General features: G+C 44.9%; 1 protein-coding gene and 1 long non-coding RNA gene across 12 annotated transcripts in view; one reads left to right on the top strand and one right to left on the bottom strand.

Moving 5' to 3' along the window:
- Positions 1-25,761, bottom strand: part of cacna1ab (calcium channel, voltage-dependent, P/Q type, alpha 1A subunit, b) — a 617,073-nt gene that overhangs the window by 328,397 nt on the left and 262,915 nt on the right. The gene's annotated exons all lie outside the window — the stretch shown is intronic.
- Positions 7,840-25,761, top strand: part of LOC119957093 — a 120,964-nt gene continuing 103,042 nt past the window's right edge. The window contains exon 1 of one of the 2 annotated variants that reach the window (XR_005458745.1): positions 7,840-8,016. This is a non-coding gene — a long non-coding RNA (uncharacterized LOC119957093). Of the gene's footprint in view, positions 8,042-25,761 lie in introns of both variants that reach the window. The other variant, XR_005458742.1, reaches the window with a different exon arrangement.

Here is a 25,761-nt window from a genome sequence, read left to right as displayed (position 1 = left end):
GAGAAATATTAGTCCTGCAGAATGCAATGTTTTTTATTTGGGTCACCGAGCACCATCACCAAGCATCTCCGTATCAGCATATCATGGGTTAAGTACGCATCTTTAACTCGTGTTCTTTCAACTTCAACCACAAAAGAATACCCCACCACTGCACCAGTGTAACTTTCTACACAGGTCACCCACCCTGTAAGCTGTTTCACAATGTCAATCTACTTGCACATTAAACGGAAATTAGGAATCAGAGCAAAGGTTACATCAAGGGAAATCAGGACATAACGATGTGGGAGGGGCCCTGCAAACCACGTTTGTATGTTTTGGTCCTGCCCGAAGCTGCAGTATAGGAATTCCAGAAAACCGGGACCCCGGAGGAAACCACTCAGACACGGGGAGAAAGTGCAAACTGCAACCAAGGTCAGAATTGGACCCGGGTCCCTGGCACTGTGAGGCAGCATTGCTAACTGCCACTGTGCCACTACATGGCACCCATTTTAAAATGCCACCTAAACTTCAATTTCGGTGACCTCACGACCCTATGTACTGCTTGATATCCTTTCAAGTTGCCGACCATCTCAAATCACGAACTGTAACTTTATCTTTAAATTCACACACTCTAGCTGAAAACGTGGATTTCCAACTATGTCCGACCCGGGTGAACCGGCCCACCCCCCCTCTCAATGTCCACCACTGGATTGTTGTCCATTTCGTTGGGGAGAACTCCCAGGACTCTCTCTCCTGCAACCTTTTTAAGTGGTTAATATCTACCCCATAACTGGATTGGCCACGCAAAATTGTCCCTTAATTAGAAAAAATGAATTGGGTACTCTAAATTAAAAAAATATATATATCTACCCAATAACAAAAGCATAAAATGTATCTGTGACATTTCAAGAATCAAATATATTTTTCGATATTAAAATGGCAGTTTATTTCCTGTTGATTTTCCTGACCATACATCTGTAAGCAGTGGCGGACTGGCCAGGGTGTCAGCTTGCCCGATGGCAAGTGGGCCCCTGATGAAGTGGGCCCCCTATATCAAATAAAAATGCAATAAAGAAACAAACACAGACAACTGTTTTAGTAATAAAAAGGAATAAGAAAAAAAAAGAGAACAGGACACAAATAAGCAATGCATGAAAAGGAACGAAGCAGAGGAGGTAATGAAAGGATGTGGAATAGGGGGGCCCAGGTCGGGCATAATTAAGGAAATTCCATGTTTTCAGCAAGAGTGTGTGAATTTAAAGATAAAGTTACAGTTCGTGATTTGAGATGGTCGGCAACTTCAAAGGATATCAAGCAGTAGTCTTGGTTCAGCCGGTACATCGGTCCGGGGCCCGGAGAGCCAAGAAGGGCCCCGTGAATCTCTGAAGGGCCCTTAAAAATTATAATTAATTAGATAAATAAATCTCCAACTTCTTTCCTGAGATTTGTATTCTAACTTAATAAAATATAATTGTTTTTAAAAAGTGCAATACCAAATAAAAATGCAATAAAGAAACAAACAAATAATCACTCAGTGTATGAAGGAATAAAGCAGTGTTACATGGGTGTGAAAAGGAGTGGATGGGGGGGGGGGGGGGGGGGGGGGGGGCTGGTTCACCCGGGTCGGACATAGTTGGAAATCCACGTTTTCAGCTAGAGTGTGTGAATTTAAAGATAAAGTTACAGTTCGTGATTTGAGACGGTCGGCAACTTGAAAGGATATCAAGCAGTACATAGGGTCGTGAGGTCACCGAAAAGGAGAAGCGGTACCGTTGACCGTGAATCATGAGGTCAAAGATATTGAAGTGATAAGCCATGATCGGTAAACTCAAAGGGTTGCGACTTGTAACACTACACTGGTATCAAACTGGACATGTTAACTTTGGTCGTGGGACCATTCTTAATGTCTTACTATAGTCGGACCAAACTTCTAAGTTTCAACAGTTGTCTCAGTTGCTTGCTGGTGTGAACACTGAACAGTGGATTGTCGCCTCTTCTGAAGCTGCATAGGCCACAGTAGTATTGACTAATGAACATAGCCTATTGAAGTGTAAGTAAGTTATTTTATATTTTTTATCAAGTAGGGGTTTATCTGGCGTTCCTTCAAGTTATTCTTGCAATCATCAATATTCATTTTTCCCAATGTGGGCTATTTTTAATTAAGTTTTTATTTCAGGAATATTACCCCAACCAGCATGGAAAAGAAAAAGCATAAATCTGGGTCACTAAAACGCAAAGAACAAAAAGAAGCAGAAAGGAAGGAATCAGCCAAGCGATGCAGGCCTATTACAGAGTTTATAATACCACAAGCACAATCCACATCAATATCCAATTCTGCAACAAATAATCAAGAAGCAAGAAACAATGCTCATGGTGATGATGCAATGACATGCGAGTTACAAGAACAGAGAAGAGCTACTTTGAATGTAGAGACAAATACAAGTGCATCCATTACTAATCAACCCAGGCCCAATATTTCTTCTGGCTTCCTTGTTCCGGTATCTGTACTGCCTGTAGTTGCAACATCTGAACACATAGCTTCAACTAGTGACAGGGAATCAGATATTCCTTCAAGCATAAATGACTTGGTTTCTGAAGCACATCCTGTAAATGAACCTACGCAAGAAAATGAAAGATCAATTACTGGAATCTTCCAATATCCATCACGAGCAAAGCTAAAACAGTTTTTGCTGAACATCCACTTCACCCACTTGATGATCTGCCATTTGACGCTCGTTTGTATGAGAGGAAAATTAAGAATGACTCAGTCCCAAGAAAATGGCTAACATATAACAAAGAAAATAGATGCTTATATTGTTCATACTGCTGAGCCTTTGAGTTTCCCAACACTTGTAATCCATCACCCTTTGTACGTGGCTTTAGTGACTACAGGCGTATTAGCCAGAGCTTGATTTTACATGAATTGACAACAACACATGTCAGAAATGCTCAGCAATATATCAGTGTGGTTAATGATCGCACCTTAGATAAATTTTTGCAGCATCACTAATTAAAAGGAAAGAAGAAGTATTGAAGCAGAGAAGTATTGTCATGAGGATTATAGACATCATAAAGATGTTAGGCAAGAAGCAAGCACTTCCTTTTCGAGGTCACAGAAATTAATCGGCCTACACTCTAGATAATGAGATTCTGAATCATGGCAATTTTTAAGCTACAGTGCAGATGATGGCAAAATATGACCCCATTATGGCAGCTCACGTTTCTGTAGTGCAAAACAAGTCTAAACAAAGAATCAAATGATTAGAGCAACAAGGAAAGGCTCAAAGTAAAGGCCAGGGTGGACTTGTTATATACCTGAGTAAAACAACTATAAACATGTTAATCAAAATTATGAAGAATATGATACAAGAATTAGTCATGAAGTTTCTCAAGCAAAATATTATTCTTTTCAGGTTGATTCAACACAAGATAATTCATCCATCGATCAGTTTAGCATTATTATTCGGTATGTGCTTAAAGGTATTATCTGTGAGCGACTACTTTCAGTTGTGCCAAGGAATGATGGTACAGGACAGGGACTTTTTGATCTATTGATTGAAACAGTACAGCATCTTAAAATTGACCCCCAAAAATGTGTATCTGATAGCACAGATGGCGCTGCAAGCTACCATGGCCAGTATAATGGTTTACAAAGTAAAATTGCTGATGTGGCTGATCAACATGTTCATATATGGTGCTATGCCCATGTCTTGAATTTGGTGATAACTGAAACAACAAAATGTTGTGTGCCTGCAGTTTCTTTTTTCAATTTGCATTAGAATATAGCAACTTTTGTGAAAGCATCATACAAGAGAATGGGTGTATGGATAGAAGTTGTTGGAAAACATCTAGGACAAGAAAAAATGAAACGATTAAAGCTAATTGGTGAGACCAGATGGTCAGGAAAATCCAATGCAGCAACAACTATATTTGGACGTTTTGATGATGCCTCTGCCAGTACTTTCGTAAATCTATTGACATGCTTATCAATGATACAAGATTCAGAAAAGTTTGATGCAAAAACAAAACATGAAGCAAATGTTTTACTTCAAAGTCTTCTAAAGTTTGAAACCATATTGACAGCATTTACTTACTTGTATATATTTGAAACTACAACCCCGTTATCAAGTTATCTACAGACAAGTGGTTTAGATATGTTTACTGCATGGAGTTTGGTAGATTCAGCTACAACAAAGTTGAAGGAACAGACAAGAACATTTGATAACATTCACAGCAAGGCTTTGGAATTTGTAAATAAATGTAATGACAGGATTTCACAGATGAATATGGATGAAAATCAAACATTGGAAATTGATGTGTTGGAAACAGCATTGCCAGTTAAGAGGCAGAGGAAGAAGGAAAGAATGGCAGATGAGCTTATTGATGATGAAAGAAATTCCTCAGATTCTCTAGCTGATTTTCGGGTAAATGTGTTTAACCTAATAATGGATCACATTGTCCAGTCACTAGAATCACGCTTTGTACAACACAAACAGTTGTATAAAGATTTGTCCTGCTTGGACCCAGCAACGTTTAAAACTATTGCAGAGAAGGGCCTTGAAGATGAAGCATTGGAAGGTATTATTAAGCTGTTTCCACAAATCAGCAAAGATCAAGTAATATTGGAATTGTTTTCTTTTGCTTCAAACTTTGATGTATTAAAGCTATTGCTTAATGATGGTGAGAATATGGATTCCAGTTGCAACAATTGTAAAATTTGCAGCACTTGCCCATCGTGTGTACTAAAAATTCTGGCATCCAACAGAATTCATGACAAGGCATATGATAACCTTTATGAACTTTATAAAGTCATCTGCACACTATCAGTTACTCAAGTACAATGTGAGAGGACATTTTCAAAGCTAAAGATCATAAAGACAAGGTTAAGAAATTCGCTGTCTGAGGAGAATTTGGAATCATCCATGTTGCTATCCATTGAAAAGGAATTGTTAGATGAATTGGATGCAGAAGCAATTATTGGCAGATTCACACAATCATCTAGCGAACACAAACGATTGCTCTTAATATAGTGGACTGCATGCAATGCTCTATTGTGCTTTTGAACTATGTTAATGTGTAAATTGTGCAGTAAACTATTTAAAAATATCAACCAATTACTTAAAATAAAAAATTAAAAATTAAAAATGCAATTAATATTCTGTATTTACATTTGGTATCTACTGCCAGTAATATGTACAGTACATGCACACTCTAATTACTAAGAAATACACATTTTTTCCACAAAAATTTTAATTGTACCCTTTTATCCATATGTATTTTTTGAAAATTTTATTTATTCGTTATGAAAATTAAATGATAGCATTGTAGTTGTGGGTGGGCCCCCTTTGTCTCCTGGCAACCAATATTTTTAGACTCAGTCCGCCACTGTCTGTAAGCATCAGCCAATCTGGAAACTCTGCCTCTCAACAGCAATTAATGTCCAAATGACCCAACGAGACGTCTATTTCCAAAATGCTTTGCAGTCTGGAAGGTGTTTAGTAACATTAAGCGTAACTGTACCCGTGCAAAAGAATAATACAGGGACATTGGAGATTCAGCAGCGCATTTAATAGAAAGATAGTTCTTAATGAGCATTTTCAATTAAAGGAAAAATGGCTTGGCGAGAGTAAATTTCAGATCATCTGAAATTTGGACCTGGGTAAGCCAATTGGACACACATGGCATCATCTACAAGCATGTTATTCAGTGATTTTTAAAAATTCATTCATGAGATATGGACAGTTTTTACCGTTCATCCCTAATTTCTCCTTGAACTCTGAGGCTTAGAGGGCATTTAAGAGTCAACCATGTTGCTGTGGAAATGGAGCCACATGTGGGCCAGACCAGGTGAGGGAGGCAGATTACCTTCCCTAATGGACATTGTGAGCCAGATGGGTTTTTACAACCATCAACAATGGTTTCATGGTCACCTTTAGACTTTTAATTCCAGTTATTTACTAACCTCAAACTACTGCTGTAGTGGGGTTCAAACCCGGGTCCCTGGTACATTACCTGGGTCTGTGGATTATTAATCCAGTGACAATACCACTACACCACTGCACCCCCTGACATTATAGTGTTAAATACATGCTTAATTAGCATATATCTGTGATATAACATCAGCAAATTTCAAAACAAATGTTAGTGGTAAATTACAAAAAGTAACGCAAAATTTGGTTCCAACTCCATCTGCAGGTTTGCTGACAATACGACCATAGTGGGCCGGATCTCAAATAACGACAAGTCAGAATTCCAGAGGGAGATTGAGAACATAGTGGAGTGGCGCAGCGACAGCAATCTCTCCCTCAATGCCAGCAAAACTAAAGAGCTGGTCATTGACTACAGGAAGCAAAGTTCTGTACACAACCCTGTCAGCATCAACGGGGCTGAGGCGGAGATGGTTAGCAGTTTCAAATTCCGAGGGGTGCACATCTCCAAAAAACAGTCCTGGTCCACCCACGTCGATGCAACCACCAAGAAAGCACAAGAAAACTCAGGAAACTAAGGAAATTGGCATGTCCACATTAATCCTTACCAACTTTTACAGATACACCATAGAAAGCATCCTATCGGGCTGCATCACAACCTGGTATGGCAACTGCTCGGTCCAGGACCACAAGAAACCTCAGAAAGTCGTGAACACCGCCCAGTCCACCACACAAACCCGCTTCCCATCCATTGACTCCATCTACACCTCCCGCTGCCTGGGGAAAGCGGGCAGCATAATTAAAGACCCCTCCCACCCGGCTTACTCACTCTTCCAACTTCTTCCATCGGGCAGGAGATACAGAAGTCTGAGAACACGCACGAACAGACTCAAAAACAGCTTCTTCCCCGCTGTTACCAGACTCCTAAATGACCCTTTTATAGATTGAGCAAGTAAGTGGAGTTTAGTTTGAACAGCCGAACATCATATAACTGGCATCCTGATTTGCACAACATCACCCAGTGGTACAAGTGCAGTTATGTTCTAGATTGCACTGTTGCTGCCACACGTACATCTCTGCTGATAATATCGGGTTTTTTTCCCAGCTGATAATACCGGGTGTTTTTCCCAGCTTGCTCTAATTATTCCCCTTCCTCTCCTAATTCGAATTTTGGTACAGCTTTTTGGGCACCGTCACTATCCAGTTCAATTACTTTATATTTGAAGTTGCTAGGTTATGCACAGCAGAAACCAATCCTAGGGTCATTCGACATAGCCATGTTTCAGCAGGGGTAACAAGGTCAAAAGAGGAATCCCTGGATGTTTTGCCTTTTTGCTACCCTCAGGCAATAAGGCAACAAGGTATTACACCCTGACTATCTTCCTTTGCAAACTCATTGGCCTGGCAGTATTGCTCATTCAGAGGCACTTGACTTTACTATGTTACATATACTTATTATCAAGAACATAAATCATCCTGCACCTTCTTTGCCTCTCCTTCGCAATCTGAGGGAGTAACTGAGTTGCTATGAGGTGACTGAATCTGTGGAGATATTTAAATGCTTCTTTCTAGTTATGAAAACAGCACTATCACCTGATTTTTAATTTTTTAAGGTATAAAATCCCATATCCCAGATCTGACTTCTCAAACAATTTTAGTGTGAGATCAATCATTTCAAATGCAAAGCTTCATCATGCGTACATTTCTGAAACCTAGTCAATAGAATCATGTCACCGGGTGTCTCCTCATTCACACCATCTCTATAGCAACAGACCACTGCTTATTCACATAGGTTCCTTGGCAACTAGCCACTGCTCATTCATAACTGTTACCATGGCAACGGGCCATAACTCATTCATAACGGTTACCATGGCAATGGCCATTTGCTCATTCACAATCTCCAGAGCAACAAGCTGCAGCTGCACAACAATGCCACGACAACAATATGCTCACGATCAGCGTAAATGCATAATGGGTTGTTGGGTGCAGAAGAGAAGAAAGAAGTCATTTTGATTTATTCTGCTGTATACAAGGAGTGATCTCTGGATAATAGCAGCCAGATGTGTACCTGCTTTCACTGCTTGTATACCAATGAATAGTGTAGCAACTGGTGAGTCAATGGTAGATCCCAATAGGTAAGAGTGTCTTCTTTTCACTGCAAGTTTGTGTGTTTATTCTGAATTTCCATTTCGAAATTATCTTTTCCTTCAATTTCAGATGTCAGTGCACCAAAATCAAAAGCTACTGCCTTAAATAATACAATTTAAGCCACTGACACTCTTTGAATTTGATTATTCAAAAGTAGCTACAATACCACCAGCAGTGTTACACTGGAGGCAAGCTGAATCTGGACCAAAATCGAATGATACGCATAGGAGGAGCCCGTCTCACTCATTTCACTGATTTCAGGTTGGATCCAGTGTAGGTTATGCTAATAATGTCAGAAGTAGGGATGTTTGCTGATGATTGCACAATGTTCAGCATTATTCGCGACCCCTGAGATACTGAAGCAGTCCCTGTCCAAATGCAGCATGACCTGGACAACGTCCAACCTTGGACTGGCAAGTGGCAAGTAATATTCATGCCATACAAGTACCAGACAGTGACAATCTCCAACAACAAAGCATCTCACCATCATCCCTTATCATTCAACGGCATTACCATCACTGAATCCCCACTATCAGTATCCTAGGGGTTACTATTGACCAGAAACGGAACTAGACCAACTGTGGCGACAAGATCACGTCAGAGGCTGGGAATCCTGCAGCACAGGAACAGGCCCTTCGGCCCTCCAAGCCTGTACCGGTTGTCATAATATACATCCAGGTATATGATGGTGTGCAGACAGGCAGTGATTGACACACAGGATGACCAGTGAACATACAGAACACAGCAGCCAATCACCAGACAGGACATGACCACTATAAAGCCAGAGGGCACTAGTTTTCACGCTCTCTCGGGATCCAGCCTCTGAGACAGTCAGAGCCCGTGAGCAGCAACTAGAACAAACACCATGTGGTAGCAAGATAGTCTGGTCAGGTTAGCCTCAGGTCTCCAGTCAAGTCAGCATAGTGCCAACCCACAGTTAAAGCATGTATTATATTTAAGTGTTCAATAAAATCGAGTTGCGTTTCTTCAAGTGTTGGAAGCCTGTCTCACCACTGCAGTAAATGCAGTCATCGTAGACCCAGCTTACCCAACACATCACCGGTCATGATACCAACCATCTCCAAAATCCTCAGCACTTCCTTGTGCCATATCCCTCTATATCAATCCTATCCATGGCCGGGATTCTCCCCTACCCAGCAGGGCGGGGGGTCCCGGCGTTCCGGAGTGGCGAGAACCGCTCCAACGTCGGGCCTCCCCAAAGGTGCGGAATTCTCCGCACCTTTAGGGGCTAGGCCCGCGCCGCAGTGGTTGGCGCCCCGCCGACCGACGTGAACGGCCTTCGGCGCCCCGCCAACCGGCTCCACGGCTGGCCGAAAGGCCTTTGCCGGCTGCCGTGAGTCCGCGCATGCGCCGGAGTTCCTTACAGTGCTGCACATTAATAGTAGAAAATAAGTAGAGCGATCTACCGACCACGTTACGCCCGAAAGGCAACGTGGCGTGGCCGGAAAATGCTGAGAGATGCCTCTTCCAGGATATAGCTGGCTCGCCATGCCTAGCAAGATCTAACCCAATCTCACGAGACATCGTGATGTGAATCCCGCCCATTGTTTAAGGGACTTGACAAATACATGAATAGGATGGGAATAGAGGGATACGGACCGATGAAGTGCAGAAGATTTTAGTTTAGACGGGCAGCATGGTCGGCACAGGCTTGGAGGGCCGAAGGGCCTGTTCCTGTGTTGTACTTTTCTTTGCTCTTTGTGGGTGGATCATTTTTTGGCAAATCAGCATATTAGAGTGGGTTAGCTAGTCTCACTCTAATGATCTGCCCAAGGCGTTGGGATCTAACCCCTTCACCTTGGAGATCTTGGGCGAGCGCTGGACCAGTTCTGGTCCACACAAACGGAGACCAGACGGAACTGCACTGGTGGGGGTCTCCCAGGGGATTGGAGCACCCCCAGGTGCTTGCCCTCTGGCAGGATGCCAGCCTGGAACTGACCAGGTGGCACTGCCAGCTCAGTACCCAATTATTTTTTTTTCCAATTAAGGGGCAATTTAGCGCGGCCAATTCACTTATCCTGCACATCTTTTTGGGTTGTGGGGGCGAAACCCACTCAGATACGGGGAGAATGTGCAAACTCCACATGGACGGTGACCCAGGGCCGAGATTCGTACCCGGGTCCTCAGCGCCATAGGCAACAATGCTAACCACTGTGCCACCGTGCCTCCCCTGGTTGTAGTAGTGATAATAGCAGTAGCAAGACATTATGTAAATATTTGGCAATTCAGTACTTGACGCATTGTATCAATAAAGGCCGTCTGTTATCTTTCCTGCGTGGTGATTCGTGTTTGCAAGCTTCCTCTTTACCAGAGATATCATAAAACTGGTGATGTCAGCATCGTATGAGAGAAAAGCAAGCAATACTTGGGGTGCTTCTGATTTCTGTCAGTGGGGTACATTCTTTCCAGGGGAAAAATTTGCTGATGATGTACCATCTGATGGCACATGCCATAGCAACGTCTCTCTCTCCCCTAAGCATCCTCTTGATCAATTAATTTGTCCCCAGAACTTTCTACCTCTATACATTCTGTGCTAGGAAGGCTCAATCCCTTTGAAATGACCAAATTAATAAGGATTCAGCAAAGTCACTATAATTCTTGAGCCTTTGCTGGGGGAACCCTAATTGATCCAGGCACTCGCGAATCCCAAACACCTTGTTATGGGTCCGGACCAGAGCCCTAATTTTGGTTACGGAGGTGGTGCCAACACCGCACGAGTGCTGTCCACAGTGGAGGCCTTGATGGAAAAGGCATCAGCCATGAGTCAGGATGTCCAAGGCCTGTAGCACTCTGTGTGGGCAGTGCCGAGGCCCAGAACAAGGCTGTCCAGTCACAGGTAGCTATATACTAGGGCCACCTGGACATTGCAGCGGCGATCCAGAGCATGGGCCAGTGACAGCGGGTCATAGCTGAGAACATCAGCAGCATTGCCCAGGCGCTGGCTGACCTGAGCCAGGCACAATCACTGGGTGATGTGGCACAGACCCAGAGGGTGGTGGCACAGACCCAGGGGGAGGTGGCACAGTCACTGGGTGATGTGGCACAGACCAGAGGGTGATGGCACAGTCACAGGGTGACGTGGCACAGACCCAGAGGGTGGTGGCACAGACCCAGAGGGTGGTGGCACAGTCACTGGGTAATGTGGCACAGACCCAGAGGGTGGTGTCACAGACCCAGAGGGTGGTGGCACAGTCATTGGGTGAAATGGCACAGACCCAGAGGGTGGTGGCACAGACCCAGAAGGTGATGGCACAGTCACTGGGTGACGTGGCACAGACCCAGAGGGTGGTGGCACAGTCATTGGGTGATGTGGCACAGTCCCAGAGGGAGATGGTCCACTCCGTGTACTCCATGGCCGAGAGCATCAAAACCCTGGTCGAGATGGGAGCAGGCCTCCAATCTGGCAGTGTCAGGTGGCGGGGGATCCTCGGGGTTAGCTCCGGTCACAGCCCCATCACAAGGAGTAGCCTGGGGGCCATCGGGCACCCGAGGGAGGAGGAGGTGATAGGGCACGTGCTGGTGACTCCTGAAGGGATGATCCCGGTGGAGCCGGAGCATAGCGGAGGCCCCGGAGAATACCAGGTCAGGCCGCTAAAGATTTGCAGATGGCATTTACTATACGTCAGGAGCAGAACCCATTGAAGCCTCTGTCAAGGATCCGGAGCATGGTATTCTGATGGACGCTCGACGCCGTCCATGGTTTCGGCCTCACGACCGATTCCCCGTTCCCGAATCCAGCGTGGGTAGAGGGAAAAACCCACCCATTGTGCCTGTAACCATTTTAACCTAGGGTTCAATAATATTACTGCAAAAATATAGATATAGATATAGAACAGTACAGCACAGAACAGGCCCTTCGGCCCTCGATGTTGTGCCGAGCCATGATCACCCTACTCAAACCCACGTATCCACCCTATACCCGTAAACCAACAACCCCCCCCCCTTAACCTTACTTTTAAGGACACTACGGGCAATTTAGCATGGCCAATCCACCTAACCCGCACATCTTTGGACTGTGGGAGGAAACCGGAGCACCCGGAGGAAACCCACGTACACACGGGGAGGACGTGCAGACTCCGCACAGACAGTGACCCAGCCAGGAATCGAACCTGGGACCCTGGAGCTGTGAAGCATTTATGCTAACCACCATGCTACCGTGCTGCCCCTACATACAAACTATAATACGAACTACAATACAAACTATAAAGTATGCCAATTTCTTATATTCATCATAGTTCGCACAAGTATTATTCATGCAGCACTGTTATTCATTGTACTGCTTTTGGCCTGTGTCAAATGACGGAAAGGGGATATTAACCAGAGCTGAAGTGAATACGCTCTCCCCAACTGGTTGCTCGAGCTGAAGAATGCAGCAGACTACCCTCCCTGAGAATAAGAGAATCCTGATTGCTTCCATGGGTAGCATGCATTGACATGTAGAATGAGGTAGCTTCCATCACCCTATCAGCACATTTAGTGAATGAAATTCTTTCCAGTGTATGAAATTGTTAGTGCTTTCAGACAGGGAGTTTATAGCTGATATCAATAATACCCGGCACTTGTGGCAATTCAGCCACAGCTGATGTCATAAACGCTGAACTTTGCGAGGTGGTTATGTTTTAAAATGTTAGTTTTAACTCTGGGTGAAACAGAACGTTCTGAAAAGGGGGATTGTGAAGTCATGATTAAAAACCCCAGTTCACATATGCCCTATATATGTGGTTGCCATTAGGTCAGAAACTCGAACATAAACTTATCAAAGTATCGGGTCCCAGTTTTAACACTTCTCTTAGTATCTCACAGGAAAAGGATAACTGCTGTTTAAGATACAGATACAAAGAGGCTGTGGGGATGCCGGTGAATCGTTTTGTGTCAACAACCAAGCAGGATGCCTGTGAGAGCTTGAGTTCCGTTAAAAAGGAACGGAACAAAACAGACAGAACTCCTGAAGATTTAGAGAAGTAAGAGTAAATGAGCTGATGTTTCCACTCTCGGAGAAATAAGAACCCGAGGGCACAGCCTCAGACTGAAGGGACGATCCTTTAAAACAGAGATGTGGAGGAATTTCTTCAGCCGGAGGGTGGTGAATCTGTGGAACTCTTTGCCGCAGAAGGCTGTAGAGGCAAATCACTGAGTGTTTTTAAGACAAGAGATAGATAGGTTCTTGATTAATAAGGGGATCAGGGCTTTATGGGGAGAAGGCAGGAGAATGGGGGATGAGAAACATATCAGCCATGATTGAATGGCGGAGCAGACTCGATGGGCTGAATGGCCGAATTCTGCTCCTATATCTTATGGTCTTATGGAAACATAGAAAATAAAAGCAGGAGGAGGCCATTTGGCCCTTCTCCGCCATTCATTATGATCATGGCTGATCATCAAGTTCATTACCCTTATCCAGCCTTCCCCCATATCCCTTTAGCCCCAAGAGCGATATCTAATTCCTTCTTGAAATTACACAATGTTTTGGCCTCAAGTATGTTCTGTGGTAGCGAATGCCACAGATTCACACTCTCTGGGTGAAGAAATTTCTCCTCACCTCAGTCCTATTATTCTCAAACTATGGCCCCTAGTTCTGGACTCCCTCAATATCAGAGCAATCTTTCTGAATCTACCCTGTCTAATCTTGTTAGAATTTGATAAATTCTATCAGATCCCCTCTCACTTTTCTAAACTCTGTTGAATATAATCTTATGGTGTTAGGTGTGCTGTGCCGGTGATAATCAGATGCAGAAAATTTGAACAAGGAATGGAAAGATTGTCGAACCTCTCTGGAAGTTTTGACCTGAAATGGTGGGGAGAGGTGACCCTGCTGGTGAGCTGTGGGATTGGTTCCTGTACGGCACATATGGTAAACAGGTCTCATAGGACATATTTCAAATGCATTTGTTAGTTACTGCGAAAGTAGCTTTTGCTATTTATTAGTTGCCTATGGAGTTACATTTGTCTTTTCTGATTTTACTTTGTTTCACCAGAAGTCTTAAGACACAATATCCTGTTCTTCAGTTCCTTTCATTGGTCGCAGGGAAATTCAACTCTTTTCTTTTAAAGTTATCGGTTTCTATGGGGTTCGTAACAATTGCCATCGCTATGCTATGGCTATCTATGCTTTGCTAGATCCATGGGGAAGTTAATAAACAATGTGTGCTTGAACATGGCATTCATCTTTTGTGTCATGCATCAATACAATGTTTGTTGATTTGATGTGATTCATGTCACCAGAGGCTAGATTGAAATATCTGGATGTATAATAATTTAGTGCAGCTGTTCCCATTACAGGTACTGACAAGGCTGTTACCCTGGACCATAGGTAGGGTTCCAACAGCAGATACATCCAAGCTGTCCAGAGAAACCAGCAGCTTTCTCAAACATTGTTTAGAAGTATTTAGACAGACTGTATGGCATGGATATCTACTGATTGGAAGTTGCCTATGTGCATGATGTCACACTCCCCTGGCTTCCATCACTTCCCCGATGTCCACATTCGACACAACAAGAAATTGTCACTTCACATAATACAAGCCTTTAACATGATGCAATGTCCCCAAGCTGCTCCCCAAGTACATTATCAAACAAAATTTGACACAGAACTGTATATAAAAATGTATTAATACAGGTGAAGAGAGAAGTAGAGATCTGTTAAAGAGGGAGTTCCAGAACTTTGGGCCTAGGCAGCTGAGGTTTGGCCACTACTATTAGGCAAAGGAAATAGGAATGCACAATAAGTCAAAAATGGAGGAACATAGACATCTTGCAAGGTTGAGGAAGGCTATATTGATAGGGTAGGGTAAAGGCTGTAGAGAGACTTAAGCTTTAAGCAGAAGGATGTGAATTTTAAAATCACAGTGTTCTTGGACCTGGAGCCAATCTAGATGACTGAGCTAATGGGTGACCAAGACTTGGCATGGGTCAGGATATGGATAGCAGCAGGGCCCAGGGGAGAAATCATAGACCCTGGTGTTTCTCTAGTTTCCAGCTGTCTTATTCCAACCCTCATCGCACCCAACACCTTCACGCCCCTCCCCACCCACACCTCCCTCCACCCCCAAACCTGCATTTTATTTTTTTCTCTCTTTCAAGATTCATTAAACAACTTTCTTTAAACTAATCTCTTCTTTAGGTGTTAAATGTTTGATTGACGATGGTCAGAGAGTCATTGGGTAAACTGAGTGTACCATCTGGTGTGTTCATACACATCATCACAATTACAGCATTGACCTCAACTTCAAATATTTTGTAATGATAACTTCCTTTTAATATCATTAAGATGATTATATTCCGTATTTAACTGATCAATTAATAAGTAGGTGTCATATATCTTTGTCAGTTGTTAATAATATTGCAGAAAAATAGAGTGAAAAACCCTTAGGTTATGTACTATATCAACCAGGATGGGGAGAAAAAGGCTTCATTTACTAATATTGTGCCATTATATTTGTTAGCCATGATGTGGAGATGCCGGCGTTGGACTGGGGTGGGCACAGTAAGAAGTCTTACAACACCAGGTTAAAGTCTAACAGGTTTGTTTCAACTCACTAGCTTTCGGAGTGCAGCTCCTTCATCAGGTGAGTCTCAAGCTAGCTGGTGTTGTAAGACTTCTTATTATATTTGTTGTGAAATCTTTATACTGCAACAAAAAGTTTTCTCGATAAAGTCCACAAAGTATCACTCACTCATCACTTCCATTGTTCAGAACATTCCAACCTCTGCTGTTCACCAATCAGCTTCCAATATTCAACAAGAAAGTTTCTCAATGATGTCATTAGTGGCCAATCACAACCTTGAATGCCTCAGGAGTTGGTATATTCCAGCCCAGTCTCCTCAATGTAGGTGAAAAAACAGGGTGGTCAAATTCAGAAACCTTCCGCATATGGGCCAATGAACTTTAATGCAATGGCCCAAAATTATCCCAGGGGAATGTTTTGGAGACAACAGGTTAATACTATTTTTTCAATGTTGTTTTCAATATAAAAAAAGGAGGATTTACCAGTATTGTAGAGATGGAAAATATTTGTTTGGGCCTGGGTGCTGGTGCTTTGCATCTCTCCCAGGCCCTGGGCAGCAGGGTTATGGGTGAGCTCAAGTTAACAGAGGATTGAGGATGGATAAGATCTTGTAAGTCAGAGAAATCTCTTGCATGACAAAGTCATGTTTCCATGACTTTATATATAAGCGTTAAGGTGGTCACATCAAGGTCATGTGAGGGAAATTGTGCCAGTTAGTTTTTGGCACAGAGTTTCTGCAGAGAGCTCTCGATTGCCTTACGATTGCCCAGAAACTAATCTTTTCAGCGAGGAGAATTCAGGGCAGTGTTGAGTCCTCACTCTCCCTCACTCCTTATGTCCCTCACATTCTATCCCTTTAGAATCTTAGAACGAAACAGTACAGAATGAGGCTATTCAGCTCATTGTGTCTGTGCTGGCTCTTTGAAAGAACTATCCATTTAATCCCTCTCCCTTGCTGTAACCACATAGCCCTGCACACCTTTTCCAGTTGTCTTTTGATTGTTATTCTTGAATTTGCTTCCACCACTGTAACAACTCTGCTGTGTGAAAACATACTTCCCCATATTAGGTGACTGTCGGTGTGGAGCTTCCCCCTCCACCCCCACACCCCAACTGCACCATAAATTCAGCGTGGTGCCAACCCACTCCACAGCCACAATGTGCTGTGAGCAGATTGGACAGGTCCAGTGTGGAACTTCCACCCCTCGCTTGGGCAGGATGTCAGCTCTCCATCCGGCCTTGCACCGCCAACGCCATGTTGGTAGCTGATCCCAGGACTCCAGGAAGAAGAGCAAAAAGGCCTAGGGATCCAGGGAACCACTAGGTCCAAGGTATTCGGAGGGGAGTCTTTCAGATGGTGGCACAGTGGTTAGCACTACTGTCTCACAGCGCCAGGGACCCGGGTTCGATTCCGACCTTGGGTGACCTGTCTGTGTGGTGTTTGCATGTTCTCCCAGTGTCTGCGTGGGTTTCCTCCGTGTGCTCCGGTTTCCTCCCACAGTCCAAAGATATGCAGGTGAGGTGGATTGGCCACGCTAAATCAAACTTCAGTGTCCAAGAGGTTAGGTGGGGTTACAGGGATAGGGTGGGGGAGTGCTGCTCTCTCACAGGGTCAGTGCAGACTCGATGAACCGAATGGCCTCCTTCTGTACTGTAGGGATTCTATGGAGGTTACCTGCTCTCCCCCCCCCAACACCCCCCCCCCCTCCCCCCCCCCATATAGGGCAGCCTCTGAAGATTGAACCTTCCCCTCCTTCACGCCCTTTGAAGAAGGTAGGTTAAATATCAGGCTGCTTTCCCCCACCTGGCTGTCCAGGCCAAACATTTTATGGTGTGGGCAGTGTTTTATCAAGATCAAAAAGCCTTGGTAACAAGCCTTGATTACCCATTTAAATCTGGTGGCGGGCTGCCATTTTGGCACCTGCCACTCCCTAGATTATTGGGGTGAGTTTAGGGGAGCGAGGGAAGGTGGTGAGTTGACCCCTCCCCACCGGAAGCACACTTGCTGGGGGTGGGGGATGGGAGAGAACATAAAAGCCAGTCCTCAGTGTAAGCACAATGGCACAAGGGCCTTGCTACTGTGGGCAATTTTGGAAACATGCCTTTTAATTGATTTCCTTATCAGCTGGCAGAAAAGATCCAAAAGAACCTATTTGAATGAATTATTCATAAGAACCAGCAGCACGGTAGCATTGTGGTTAGCACAATTGCTTCACAGCTCTAGGGTCCCAGATTCGATTCCCAAAATTGCCCTTCGTGTTGGGTAGGGTTAGTGGGTTATGGGGATAGAATGGAGGTGTGGGTTTGGGGAGGGTGCTCTTTCCAAGAGCCGGTGCAGACTGGATGGGCCAAATGGCCTCCTACTTGCACTGTAAATTCTATGATTCTATGAGCCTGCCGATCTGAGTTTATTGCCATCTTGTGAGAGAAACCACCAACCAACATCTTATAGTTTCTGTCAATAATGATTAAATGTTCTCCTTAAATTTTGTTTCATTTCACATCCTCAGTGTTGCTTTTGGGCTCTTGAGGTGTAGGAAAAGGCGGCATATTTACCTGCATAATAGTAAATCTGTTTCAAAGCAATTTTTGTACGGGAACAATGTTGAGACATTATTGAAAGAAGGCACTATATTTTTATCTCAGTTTAGAACCAAAATATTAATTGATAGTCTGCATTGAGGTTTGGCTTATGTGATGTTGTTTATTTGGAAACCGCACATATTAATAAAGGAGGTGATTTCTCTTGTGGCTGTTGGATTTGCCACCATGGAATAGTATGCAACAGATCAACAAATTGCCAAAGTGGGTTTTTATGATCAGAAATGTCTCCCTCAACCCATGGATTAATTGTAATATTTGGGATTTTTTTTAACCTTGTTATTCCAAATCACTGCCCCAAACTCTCAGAACCAACAACATCAAGGAAATGTTAGTACTCAAAATTATGATAAAGATAGGATAGTCAAATCCATTTAAAAATCAAGAACTGTCTACCAATGAGTGAGTGCAAATTTGCCAACCAACCCGAGGCAGCAAGCCTGAAATTTGATGCGGTGTTCGATGACCAATGTTGCAACTTCCATTGCAACTGAACTATCTGCCACCCACCATGTCCAATGGCATCAGGTCAAACATGGGCAAGGAAGCCGTCTGCTGGTTACCAAGTGCCCTCCCCCTCAGGTAATGGATCAGCACTCCTCCATGTTGAACATCACTTGGAGGAAGCACGGAGGGTGGCAAGGGCACAGAATATACTCTGGGAGGGGGACGGCAGTGCCCATCGCCAAGAGTAACACCAGGACAGACCAAGCTAATCGAGTCCTAAAGGGCATTTAAACAATCAACATATTGAGGGTTACCATTGATCAGAAACTGAACTGGACTAGCCATGTTAATACTGTGGCTACCAGGGCAGGCCAAAGGATAGGAATCCTACAGCGAGTAACTCACCTCCTGACCCCCCCAAAGCCTGCCCACTATCTACAAGGCACAAGTCAGGAGTATAATGGAACACTCTCCACTTGTCCAACAACACTCAAAGCTCAACATCATCCAGGAAAAAGCAGCTTGATTTCTCCTCCTTCCACAAACATTCAAAGCCTCCACCACCGACGAACAGTGGCAGCCGTGTGTACCATCTACAAGATGCACAGCAGTAACTCACCAAGGCTCCTCGGACAGCACCTTCCAAACCCACAGCCACTACCATCTAGAAGGACAAGAGCAGCAGATACATGGGAACCCCGCCACCTGGAGATTCCCCTCCGAGTCACTCACCACCCTGACTTGGAAATATATCTCCGTTCCTTCACTGTCACTGGGGGAAAATCCTGGAACGCCCTCCCTAACAGCACAGTTGGTGTACCTACACCTCAAGGAATGTAGTAGTTTAAGAAGGCAACTTGCCACCACCTTCTGAAGAGCAACTAGGGATCAGCAATAAATGCAGGCCTAACCAGCGAGGCCCACATTCTGTAAATTATTTTGAAAAAGTCTGACTCTGCATCAGGTGGTGAAGGAAATAACAAGAGGCGAAAACATATGTGGCCACATACTGAGCAGCCTGACTGCCATAGCTGCATCTGTCCATGACAGTGTTGGTAAAAGTGACCACTGCACAAACCAAGCAACCCAAGACTAGGAACCATGAGGTGCTGTGGCCCATCATCAGCAGCAGAATTGTACTCAACCACAATGCGTAACCTCATCTGTAAGCCTCACCAACCACCTTCAGCTGCTTCATCAAGGACCTTCCCTCCCATTCTAAGATGTGGAGATGCCGGCGTTGGACTGGGGTGAGCACAGTAAGAAGTCTTACAACACCAGGCTAAAGCCCAACAGATTTGTTTCAAACACTAGCTTTCGGAGCACTGCTCCTTCCTCAGGTGAATGAAGAGGTATGTTCCTCAGGTGAATGAAGAGTTATAAGTTTCTGCTCGGCGATTCTGCGTTGCCTGATGCATGTCTACATCGCGCGACAATCACCAGGCAGGAAACTCCGGGTAAGCGTTCTCCAAGGTGGCCTTCAGGACGCGTGACAACGCAGAATCGCCGAGCAGAAACTTATAGCCAAGTTCCGCAAACATGAGTGCGACCTCAACCAGGGCCTGGGATTCATGTCGCATTACATTCATCCCCCACCATCTGGCCTGGGCTTGCAAAATCCTACCAACTGTCCTGGCTTGAGACAATTCACACCTCTTTAACCTGGGGTTACCCCTATCTTTGGATCTGTAAAGACTTAATTACCTGCAAATGCTCGCATTCTAAGCATTGTCTTGCACCTTTGAATTTGTCTATATATATGTTTCTGGAACATACCTACCTCTTCATTCACCTGTGGAAGGAGCAGAGCTCCCATTCTAAGGACAGAAATGGGGATGTTCGTTAATGATTGCATAATGCTCAGCACATTCGTACCACAAGTGCCAGGAATGACCACCTCCGACAAGAAAGAATCTCATTATTGCCCCTTGACATTCAATGGAGTTATCATTGCTGAATCCGGAATAAATTCTGTGGCTGCAAAAGCAGGTTAGAGGCCAGGAATCCTGCGGCGAGTAACTCACCTCCTGACCCCCCCTCTCAAAACCTGCCCATCATCTACAAGGCACAAGTCAGTAGTGTGATGAAATACTCTCCACTTGTCTAATTGAGTGCAGCTCCAACAAAGTCAAGAAGCTCAACACCATCCAGCACAAAGCAGCCCGCCTGTTTGGACACCTCATTCGCAAACATGCACTCCCTTCACCACCGACACACAGTGACAGCTGTGTGTGCCATCTACTAGATGCACAACAGGAACTCATCAACAGCACCTTCTAAACCCATGACCGCTATAATCTGGAAGGACTAGGGCTTCAGTCACACATCACCATAGGAGGTTCCCACCCAGGCCACTCATTATCCTGACTTGGAAATGTATCGCTGTTCCTTCACTGTTGCTCAGGCAATGTAACTCCCTCTCTAACAGCACTGCGGGCATACCTACACCGCGGGGACTGCAGCAGCTCAAGAAGGCAGCTCACCACCACCTTCTCAAGGGCAATTAGGGATGGGTAAACAGTTCAGACATTTTCCATACCGGCTGTGGAATAAAGTTCAAAGGGACTTTTGCAGAGTGTTCCAGAAGGTCTTGAAGGTCTGTCCTAAACAGGATTGTTGAACTGCAGTCCCTGTGAAGTGGCAGTGGTTCCATGAACCACATACAATCTGTCCTCTTATCAATGGTGCAGTACCAAGCTGGGTCAGAGCTGCCTCCAGTACTCATTCAGGGACATCTCGATGCAACACTGAACTATAGAATCATAGAAGTTGCGCCACAGAAATAGGTCATTCTGCCCACTGTATCTGTGCCGGGAAACAAGGAAAATCTATGTCATCAATCTGCTTCATTACTTCTGTTTCACTCGCCATAGATGCTGCCTGGCCAATGTTTTCACTATTTGCTGTGTTTTCCTTTACAGATTTCCTGGCTCTGCAATATCGTGCTTTTGTAAGGAGTGGTATTGTTGGTGAATGGAGTATTGGGGCTGCCGTTAGCAGTATCACACTCCAATGAGTTTATCAGACAGTCCGGGCAGAAAGAGACTACCATAATAATCTTTATTATCTTTATTATTATTCTCACAAGTAGGCTTACATTAGCACTGTAATGAAGTTACTGTGAAAATCCCCTAGTCGCCACATTCAGGCGCCTGTTCGGGTACACAGAGGGAGAATTCAGAATGTCCAATTCACCTAACAAGCACGTCTTTCAGGACTTGTGGGAGGAAACCGGAGCACCCGGAGGAAACCCACGCAGACACAGGGAGAACGTGCAGACTCTGCACAGGCAGTGACCCAAGACGGGAATCAAACCCTGGGGTGGAATTCTCTGACCCCCCAATCGCCGGGGCCGGCGTCAATCCTGCCCCCGCCGTGTCCCGAATTCTCCACCCCCCAAGATTCGGCGGAGGTGGGAATCACTCCCCGCCAGTTGGCGGGCCACCGCGGCGATTCTCCGGCCCGCGATGGGCCGAAGTCCCCCCGCAGACAGGCCTTTCCCGCCGGTGGGAATCAAAACACCTCTGATGCCGGCGGGATTGGCGGCGCGGGTGGGCTCCGGGGTCCTGGGGGGGTGCGCGGCGATCTGACCCCGAGGGGTGCCCCCACGGTGGCCTGACCCGCAATCCGTGCCCACCGATCGGCGGGCAGGCCTGTGCCGTGGGGGCACTCTTTTTCTTCCGACCCGCCATGGCCTTCACCATGGCGGGGGCGGAAGAGACCCCCTCCCCTGCGCATGCGCCGGTATGACGTCAGCAGCCGCTGACGCACTGACGCATGCACGGACTTCCGCCGGCCGGCAAAGGCCTTTCGGCCCCGGCTGGCGGGGCGCAAAGGCCGTTCGCGCCGGTCAGCGGAGCGGCAACCACTCCAGCGTGGGCCTAGCCCCTCAATGTGAGGACTTGGCCCCTAATGGTGAGGAGAATTCCTCACCTTTGGGGAGGCCCGACGCTGGAGTGGTTGACGCCACTCCAATACGCCAGGACCCCCACCCCGCCGGGTAGGGGAGAATCCCGGCCTTGGTCCCTGGTGCGGTGAAGCAACGGTGCTAACCACTGTGCTACCATGCCGCCCAGGGGTACTTCCTCTCTTCCTCCTCCCTTCAAAGCTACAGCACCTCCCACACCTCCTTACATTCTTAGCTGGTGGCAAGAGGTGTCCCTGGTGACAAGATTGTGCAGCCTACGGCAAAATACAACAAATCCTTTAGGCTCACTCTGCCAAATGTTGCAGGGTCTTCCAGACAGCAAAGGTATTGTCTGAGCATGCCAAAGGTCTGTCCTATCACCGTTCTTATGGTAACATGACTTTCATTGTGTACATGTTGCTTACAGATATCTGTGGATTGGGCACCAGACACATCAGCCAGTCATCATCAACAGACAGTTCTCACCGAGTTACTAACTTTCAGTCTTCAATTGTGGACGGTCACAGAATGATATCAGTCATTGACCTACATGATTTACTGCCAGTAGTCAAATGATAGCTGGTTGTTGAGGAAGCGGAATCTCTTTGGGTTATGGTATACATAGCACATAGAACATTACAGCGCAATACAGGCCCTTCTGCCCTCGACGTTGCGCCGACCTGTGAAACCCCTCTAAAACCCATCTACACTATTTCCATCCAATGACCATTTGAATGCGTTTAGGGCAGAGTTCTTTTACAGCGCCTGCAAAGTAATATGCGTGCAGTCAGTGGCACCCTGTGAAATGAAAGTCTGCAATTCTAGTGAAGCTGGATGTTCATTGCTTATGCTACCCGCTCACCGTCAGCAACAGACAAGAAAATCAACTCTCATTGAAGAGAGAAACTAAATACCTCCCTTTCAAACAGTGAATGGCAAATTGTGCGATGCTACAAGTGCCTCCAACTCCAACCTAGAAAGAGCCAAATATATAAAAGTCCACAGTCACAATCTTCACAGCCATTGACAATGTGATCCTTGCCCTTTTCGGAGGTTCCACTTGTGCTGGAGCCAATGGAACATTTTGGGGAGTTTATCCTTAGTGAAGTGCAGATGTCTCACACATCATTCTTTGCTAAAATTCAGACAGGAGAAAGCATCAAACACTTGCAGAATTGATGAAATTACCACTCCTCTGTAAACAGCTAATGATTCCTTTAAATTGTACGGGTAGGGGGAGTGTTGGTGTCACCCCAGAAAACGTGTTTGGTTGTGGTAGGTTAAGAAGAGGACATTAGCCGAAGCATTAAGCTTCAAAATGCCATCACCAGTTTCAAATCAGCATGAAGTCTTGAGTCGCCTGTTTTGCATACTTCTGGCATACATTAAGCTCAAATGCCTTCACTTATGACATCCAGGATGATTCACTGCATCCAACATGATGCACACATTCTGTGGACACCATATTGTAGCTCTGGGAGCTCGCATTGTACCCAAAAAAAAGGAGTTAATGTGCCCGATTCCTCACCTTTATAATTCTGTGGATCTAAATTCTGAGAGAGAATTTTATTGAAACCAGTCGGGCAATATTTAAGGCAGTTGTTTCCACAGTAGTACATCATCATCTTTGTTTCCTCAGAAGCAAACCACTGCAGTTACAGAGCACAGCATTTCATGATCTTCCTCCACTTTCTTTTGCAACACGAGTATAATGGCTGTCTTTTTTTCAAAATTCTGCAGTGACTCTGACAGAATGAATTGCCATCAAGGAGCTTTGCCTGCTCTGTGCTGAGCCAGCACGAGACAATTCAGCTGATAAAGAAAGACACCCAGCGTTATCAGAGCCAGAAGGGCTCTCACATCATTCGCCAAGCTCTCCCATGCCCTGCCACCAGCTTTACCCTGCTGAGCTTTTTAACAAATAGTCTCATTACGCAGGGACACTTAGCTTGAACAAATCAATGAAGGTTGAGTGCAGACCTTTTTTTTTTGGCTCTGACAATTTCATAAACCATTTTCACAAACTGAGGTTTTTTTTTTCCACATTATGCTAGGGGGCCAGCCTATTCAAAGTTTGGGTCCAATGGATTTTTTTTAATAGCTTTTAAGAGCTAATCCTACAAAATGCCATAGGCCAAACTGAAAACCCACAGCAATTTGCTTTATCCACTCATTTTACAAACCTTGTTTTAAACGTATTGGACCGTACAACCTTCTGGTGCTGTATAATATTAAAATGGAAGTGAAAAGCTATTAAAAAATCTAGTGTTATATATTGTATTTTATGCCATACCTTGCCAGCAAGTGCATTATGGGATCGCAGCATTCATGATTTTCTCCTTAGTTTGACTGTAGCAACGAACATCTGCAATGTTAATCACCTCCTGTGTCTACTTAACCTTGAAAGGTACCAGAACTAAAAGCATAACACGCTGGCGATGAGGATGGAATGGACCTTTGTGTATTGCCGTTCTAAAACTGAAACTAAAGTAAGGAAACTTTCATTTACACCTGAACCGCACACTGGATTTGTACTGCACTGCAGGAAAAGGCTGGCAGTTAAATACAGGGAACTGCACAGTTGGAACAAAAAGAAACCGGCAGAGTATAATTGAAAAAGAAGAATTGCAGCTATTTAGAAGATCTTAGAAAAGCATTCAGAGGCACTGTTGCTTTTAAGTTTAAAAGGAAAGAACTGGGACATTCAAACAGAAAACAACAACAGGAATGAGCTGATAAAAAATGGCTGGCACCAAGAAGAAAGACTTGTAATGGTTTGGGAAAACAGGTGAGAAGTTTTCAAAAGTTTAAAGTGAAAACGCTGCCGTGATTGCAGGTGTCCCCAGGAAAGCATGGGGAAAACAAAGAGACCCAACCAGCATCTGAGTGAACGAAATAGCTGACAATCTTAAAGCGGCAATCCACTTAAAGCGGCAAAGCAGTTCAAACAGGAATACAGCGACTGACAAACAGAAACTAAAAGGCCAGACTTAACAGACCGATGGGGCATATGACAAAATTGTTGAACCGTGGCGCTCTTGTACTAAACAGTTTGACTTTTTTGTCCTAGTGAAGGAAATTGAAAGTTACAGAAAGTTGGCAAAGTTCAGAAGTGTAAAACTTTTGGCTTATTAAGAAGTTGCCTGACAAACCTGGCACAAAACCATATGAGGACATAAAGTCCTGGAGGCGCATTTTTCCTCTGAGCCACTTGTCACAGCAGAAA

This window comes from Scyliorhinus canicula, chromosome 25, assembly GCF_902713615.1.
Source record: "Scyliorhinus canicula chromosome 25, sScyCan1.1, whole genome shotgun sequence".
In the NCBI taxonomy this organism is placed as follows: Eukaryota; Metazoa; Chordata; class Chondrichthyes; order Carcharhiniformes; family Scyliorhinidae; genus Scyliorhinus; species Scyliorhinus canicula.
The sequence above is the reverse complement of the archived record's forward strand: the minus strand, read 5'-3'. Positions and strand labels throughout refer to the sequence as shown.